Source organism: Ostrinia furnacalis, unplaced genomic scaffold (genome assembly GCF_004193835.3).
Source record: "Ostrinia furnacalis isolate ACB-3 unplaced genomic scaffold, ASM419383v2 OfSCF5444, whole genome shotgun sequence".
Classification (NCBI taxonomy): Eukaryota; Metazoa; Arthropoda; class Insecta; order Lepidoptera; family Crambidae; genus Ostrinia; species Ostrinia furnacalis.
Window position 1 is genome coordinate 205,566 of NW_021135683.1, and position 8,030 is coordinate 213,595.

An 8,030-nucleotide genomic window follows, 5' to 3' on the forward strand; every position below is an offset into this window, starting at 1 on the left:
AGACGAGCCGCAGGAACAAATGACAGTCTAGCTGCGTGCAAAATAAGGGCGATCACTCACCGGAGGCGTCGACGTGCGAGTTGAGGAACAGGATGCAGGCGATCATCAATGCGGTGCGATGGAGCGCGCGGCGGCTCTCTCGCATCTTACCGGCGCCGCGCCGCGCCTGCGCCAAAAACCACGTGACAACGCACCGCTCGCTGCCCCATCACCGCGCGGCCGCCCGCGCATCCAACCACCACTACTTACGATACAACTTACAGACTATACACATCACAACCCAGTTTTTTGCCACTTAACATTAGCTTAAAAGATTATCACAAAAATACGACAACCGCTTCGATGCTTTAAATTTTCAAAAACTTTTAAAAACACGTAGACGACAGCGACGAGGATTTTTAATTAAATTTAACTATTTATTTACAATAATTTGATTTATTTATTTATAGGAAAGTTAGCGTTTAGTTTTGTTTTTGTTTTATTTAGGCGTTTTCACTGCGCGAGCAAGTTGGGAAGCACAGTTCGTTAGGGACATGTGTTCAACCATATTCCATTGTTCTATGGCGTTGGTGTCTTCTCAACTTTGTAAAGAAACACTACACTGGTGCGTTCTTCCGACTTCACGATACACACAGGTCTTATTCTCGATCAAACACATTTTTTATATTTGACGCCAGTGTCACTGGTATTGTTCGACCTGAAATCAAGGAAACTCGAAGTCAGCATGATCTTCGACCATGCTAATATTCACTGTGCCATTTTAAAACAAGTAATTACATTTCATCTAAGTATTTAGTTGGTTATGTCTAAATACACAAAAGGTTAGTCTAAATGTAATAACTTTTATTACATAGATGCGATGTAATAATAAAATGGCGCAGTGAAATCAAATGTAGAGGTTTTATTCGAACGGAATAGGAATGCGCATTCGAAAGCCGTACGTTCACAAAATATCGCACAGATGTCCATAACGTAGTGGAAACCACATCAAAATAACTGTTCGCATTTTGATGTGGTATCCGGAACGTGGCAGACATTCTTTGCCAAATTACAGAGATTACTCGGTTCACGTATAGAAGCTTCTGGACTATGGTTACTTGATTTGCATCATACATTTTGGTAGTTATTGGCTAATGTAGTTTATATTTCTTTAAACTAAAAATATGTAAGTTGAAGCATAAAAGACATCCCTGGGGTAGCCCTTTGTCCAGCAGTGGACGTCATTTGGCTGAAACGATCTAACGAACAATATTATAAACGCAGAATTCAATCGAATTTTGACATGGCACTGGCCACTTTTATACAAGCCATATTGTAAATAAACAATAACTACATTCGAATATAAATCAACCGCAAAACTCAAATCAACTTTCAGCATGACACTGGCCACTTTTCTACAAGTCATATTACAAAAAAAAACCAATACCAATATCCGAAATTCGAAATTCGAAACTTTCAAAATTCGAACAAATCAAACTAAGAAATTCGCCGACCAGCAAAGGGACGGAACATCGGAACTAAATATTCAATGATAGAGACGCGAAGCCCCGCCAGCAGTTTGCACAACTTATAACTTCAATAAGACCGGACCAGGTGTGGCCGAGATGGAGATATTTGCATGAGCCGGTGCTATTGCGCGGTTGTAAACTCGCCTTTATATTGTCAGGGCTGACTTGTTCTGAAATATTGGATTCGTGTGTGTAGACGTTAGTTTACAATTAGGCAACATTCAAAGTAAATATGATAGTAAACTTTTATTATTAAGTATCATAAAGATTTTAGGTTTACATTTAAGAATACAGATCACATTCTACTTTAAGACCGATTCTCAAGCAGATGTTAGAATATTTTTTAATAATATTTTACCGCTATTTATTTTTGGTTGGTCAACTCCGACCTTAATTGACGTAGAGGGGAAACTTTCTAAAGTCAAAAGTACAATTACAATTGCTTAATTGGTTAAATGGGTTTAAAAATAGAACGTTAATTCGGCTTTAAATTAATGCGTACAAATCACGGAATATACGAATAATTACTTAGACCAGTTCATAATGTCATTTAATGGCAGAGAGCGTGTCACACAACAATAGAGCTTCAAAATTCAGAATTCATCAATGGGAAAACATTTTAAATCATGAATGTCCTTTGTTTAAATAACACAACTAGTTCATAAAGCATGCACCATCAATTGTTAGAAAACTAGTTGGCAGGTTGCATAATTGTTTATTAAATATTTATATTAATTTTGTTAAGTGGCTTTCTCAATAATTTCATTACTTATGTAACTAGTTACTCAGAATATTTGGTAACTAGCCGCCACATCAACTTTAGTAACTGTGTAAACTAAGTACTTGGCTCACAATAGTGAGTTTCTTGCGCTACTTCTTCTCAGCACTGGTCCATTTATGGTCCTGAAGCAGTGGTAGGGTTAATACTGGGACGTGTAAAAGTGCTTTAGTAAAGCCTACTTGCCTTAATTTTATCATCCTGAATAATTAACTATGTACTAATGTAACTAGTTACTCGTATTTGGTACTAGTCGCCAAAAGCGTTTGGAAAACACACCCCGTTTAAAAATTCAACATACGAAGGTGCAATTATACTGGCATCCAGTAACTCAACTTTGCATCGTATAAATATGGTAATCTAGCATTAGCATGACACCAGATGCTGTGAAGTAGGAACTGGAGTCATCAACAGCAATAATCATCTATCACGTCGCATCTCGGAAACGTTTAATCAAGATCTTAATTAAGTTACTAACGATCTCACTGAGACTATTTTTAACTTAAACATGAAAGTTTTAATGCTCAAAATTTATGATGAATTTAATTTGGTTGATTATGAGGCCGATAGCGCAGGGCTTAAAATGAACTTGGGTAACTTATTTAATATGTAATTAAGCGAGGGCTCTTTAAGTTCAACCAAATCGTGGAATCGATTTTGCACGATTTTCTCGTATCGGTGGATATTTTTACAAACGATTACACTCTGTTAAATTTGTAGGATTTAAATGGCTCTCATTTTTGTTTCATTCATAACTATAAATATGTATAGTTAAACTTTTCATACATGACTCCAAAATATTCATCTAGGAAAAACTGTTATTTTTCTATCATATGTTTTGTTTTTTGACTGCATAGTCAAATCAATTATGGCTGAAAGGTTAGTTGTTATGGACAATTTGTTCGTTAAAAATAGTGCTTTTTGAAGATCCGTTTTTAGTTTTTTTTATCATATCAGGTGAAGGCGGCTTTAAGGTGTTGACTTGTGACCTACAATAGCCTTTACCTCGTTTCTATTTCTAATCCAGAAATGCGGGATCCGGTCATGCAGGATCCTACAAAACTTGACCGTCGTGTGACATGCTTCTGTTTGAAATTTGTTTGAAAAAATAATCGAATTATTTTAGTAATCTTTCTAAGTTGCCGAAAATGAGTTTAGATAGAGTGTGGAACAAAAAGTTATTATAGCATATGATTCCATATACACTCGCGAGCAAAAATATGGATTCATTCTATTTGATTCGAACGATCCTAAAAACTAAATAACTAATAGAAGATAATAAAAGTGGTACTATTTTAAAGGTAATATTCCAAACTTTAAATTGATACCATAGAAACTAACATAGTCATTCAGTTCATAAGATCGCTCGAAACAAAACTCAACGAGGTGATTCCATACTTTTGCTCGTTAATATAGATTCAATAAGAGCTTTACACTTTACAAAAAAAATAGACAGGTATATTCTGGTGCCATTGACTGTATAGTGTGTCACTTTGATGCTCCAAAAACACCACCTGCAAAACGCTGTCAGCAGCTTTATCTAAAGTCGCTACGTGTGCATAGCGCATGAAAGCGCTTTTCATTTACACGCCCAATTCGAACGCAATCCGTGTTCCTCTCAATGCCGCGTCATCGAATCATCGCTGCAGGATTGCAACAACGAACTTGTTACGGTACGTTTTATTTCCTTTGCCTTTTGGCGCGAAATTTCATGAAAAACTTGCATTCGTAGCAAGAGAACGATAGTTGCGCATTTGATTAAAAAAAGTTTGGATTATTTTGATAGTACGAACTTAATAACCATTACCATTATTCAAAGCCTCTATCGATCACTATTGTATTTTTAGAGTTGGTGCCGGTAAATTTTGTACGTTCCTTGAGCTAGCATTTGGCAGGCTGGAAACGACACTCCAAGAAAATCAATCATGGTATTTATTTGTCCTACCTAACCTAATTATTTTTCTACATTTTAATAACTTTTTATTTTCTCTAAAAAATCTAATACCTTGTTTCAAACACTAAATTCCATACTTAAAACTTGTCTTTATAATATAGACCACCAAAAAATCTCTACATCTCTACGCTACCAGCATCTCAATATACTTCACTAGTACATTGAATTTGTGCCATCACATCGCTAAACAGGCAGAAACTCAATTCCAGGAGCATCTCGACGAAATGTATTATGTAATAACGTGGACGTGGCCGTGGCTTGGCAATTTTTCATAACTAGCTTAAGACGGTCCAGGTAACTAGTCGAATATTGCACGACTAGTTTTAAAGCCTCAAGAACTACACTGGTCATCATAAAAATCGACCCACCCGCGACAAGCACTTTCAAACGTATGCATCCCCACTTCCCACTAATATTACTATACTATATTACCCTTTAAAAGCTTAGTTCTAAACTTCATTTCATTAAAGGAAAGGTTTTTACCCCAAAAATGTGTCTGTAGAAGAATCCAGAGTCACTTCTTCAAAAAATAGGTAGTTACGCTTGAGCCAACTTTTATGGCTATAAAACTGTTAAGTTGGGATTAATCGCTATCCATCTGTTAAAGAGGACACGTGAGATCATTATTTGGTTTTATAACCATACAAATTGGTCTAATTGATCCCAGAGGTGAGCCCAAAGTGAGGTCTTTTTTCAAGTTTTTCAAGTCACATTTATTGTATATGTTAATCGTTTATTAGGAAATTAAATGTGTTTTTCTTTAGGGATATTTATTGGGCTTTCAAATAACACCAATATTGTTGGGGCACCATGATTGTGTCAGTAGAAAAGAGTTTTCCTGTAAAACGTAGGTGGGCCGATTTTTGTGATGACCAGTGTATATTCGACTGTTATATGTACAATTAGACAAGGCGCAGACCGAGACCGGCTACCCGCCCGATTCTAATTTGTATGAAGAATCGGCCGATACCAAATCGGTGTAATGTGCACACTTTCATACATCTCTATACTGATTAACAGCCCGACCCAACTATCGGCCAACTAAAAGTCGGTGGTCTGCGTCTTAGCTTAGTTGTACACTGAAGATCACATAGATTTAAGATACCTATGTAATCTTCACTTCAAGTACCTACAGGATGAAATTTGTATAAGTAAAGTACGTTCAGTAAAAAGGTAAGCTTAAAAAGGTCTTGAGAGCTATGAGGTACTTTTACTTTATTGTAAAAATATTTCAAGAGACAAATTTTCAAGGAGGGTTTGCAGAAAAAAATATATGAAAAGATTGGACTCTTTTTAGTACCTTTTTTCGATATTTTCTTTAGAGATGTTTGTTCAAACGTAATTTCGTTCATACACTACGTCCATAGGAATTGCAAAACTAGCATTTCTTCGCAATTTCCTACAACATAGTCGCATAATGAACTCGTACAATATTCTTAATGACAAGCTTAGCTTTACAGCAAAATGGCGCCAATAAACTGACTGCCTCAAACTGGCCATTACGGGTAACGACTAAAATCACTAATAGCTTATTACCCTCATGACAAAACGTAACCGTTATAGTTTCAAACAATTAGCGTGGCTAACGACCTCACAGATCACGCGCTGTCTCTATCACACGTAAAGCAAATTAGGTATAAGAGCGAGAGGGGTGAGGTAAAATACCAAGTCATTGGTACAGGAATTTCGGTGTGTTTGCAGCTTGATAGGAGTGACAGGCAAGCCCGGGATTATCCTGGCCCGGTGACAATATACCAACATTTGTTTTGGTACAGTTAACCACATCAGATTTACGTTTTTGTTGCAATATAGCTCGTATTGCAACTGCATAAGATGCTAGTGTTTAGCTTGATGTGACGCTGTACAATGCGGGGATGATAAAATATCGGCGTGTAACATTTCGACGGTATTTGCAGGATTACTAAAAGTCGTAACCAAACCCGTCAACGAAGTATTTATTCCAAAGATATTACAATCAATAGCATAATATCAGAACTATACCTACATTTTTGTAGGAAAAAACTTTTTTGACGCACTACCTAACCTTTTTATGAAAAATGTCTAACCTATCAAATTTGTAAAAATCTATGTCTAATTTGAAGGCTTGTATGCAATAAATTCATTTTTTATTTATTTAAAAGGCGATTAGGTAATTGGCATGTTGATTTTAGTAAAGTTAAATCTAACACACGATTTATAATTAACAGAGTTCAAAATTAGGTATTAAACTCGAGACATAGATTGCCTATTAACAGAATATGCGCGCTAAGTTTCCCCCGCTTCGAAAGTTTGGGGTATAGAGTATACGAGAATTCGGGGAAACGAGTCTAGTGGAAAACTGCGGCTGTTTTAAACAAATACGTTAAAATTTATTCGTAATTAAGTTAAAAAGTAACTCATTAATTATGATCGTGATTTTTATGTCAAGGAAGTTTCTATCCCCTAGGCCAGAGACATCGGAATAATATTCGGGTAACAGCGGAGTTAATATACAAAAATCACCGAAGTATACGCGAATACTTGGCTACACACATCGTGATGTGTATGGCCCCAGGGGTATATGAGATGGTAAAAATATGATGACACCTTCTTGTCAAAAAGTAGCGACATGTCATTTTGGCTACAGCCATCCATCAATGTAGACTTGGACTTGATTTATTAGAAAAAACAGTTACTTCCAGCTAATTAATTTTCAATTTATCGACATTTTGTCTCAATTTCAAACTCGTCATAACCCAAACATAAAAGTATCAAGATTTGTTACCAGGATAAACCAGCGAGTCCCACGGCGAACGAACATATTTCATTGCATTGACAACGAACGCGGCAATATTTTAACGAAGCAAAAGAATGCCGAATCGTGCGAGTGCTTCAAACAATGCTTGCTCAGATTAAAAGTAGATGCATGCAGTAAAGTTTTACAGCTGACTATAAAACTTTACTGTTTCCCGATAACGTTTCGCATTGGTGTTAATTCGAATACCTGCATTAGAGAGAATGTGGTTGGATTTAATACATAGCTTCATTCACATTCTGTGTGGGTTAGTGTTGCCAGATGTTCCGCTTTTTGCGGGATGTCCCGCGTTTTAGCTCTCAGGGTTTGTCCCTCCAACACTAAGAGCGGGACGCAAAAATCCTGCTTTTTAATCTATTTAAAACTTTAACTTTACTGTATAACATGGTATGAAAGGCATTATCTCTTATCAATATTTGACCCGAACAGAATTTAGAGTAGATCCATTAGGTACTTATAAAGTGTTAAATTTCCATTATTGTAGGCATACGGTATGCCTCATACCCCCGGTTTCTTTATTGAGCTTGAAAGTGCTAAAAGGACTAGAATTTTTTTCATCCAATTTTTTTAATGTCCCGACTTTTAGATAACCGCTTCTGGCAACACTAAAGGATAGCTGGCAAGCCTGGTTATTGCATTGGAGCGAATGCTATCTGACACCTCGGTAAGCTCAGATGGAGATACATAATTTGAATAGGTACCAGGTCATTTACCTCTCACTACTTTACTAATTCGCACAACTACATAAAGATACAAGCAAATAAGAATATTTTTTTTTACAAAATAGTGCTAGATTTTATTAACATTAATTTAATGGTTTAATTACAAATTAAAATAGAATTAGGCCACACAAGTTAGTTTCTGACGGTCAATAGAGCACCTCTTCCTTTTACCTAATCAAATTATAAAATGTAAAGCATTGGTAAATCCGTATGTGCCTAAACCAAAAAATGCTCTATCACTTGTTAAAAACTAGTTTCAATTAAAGCCTATAAA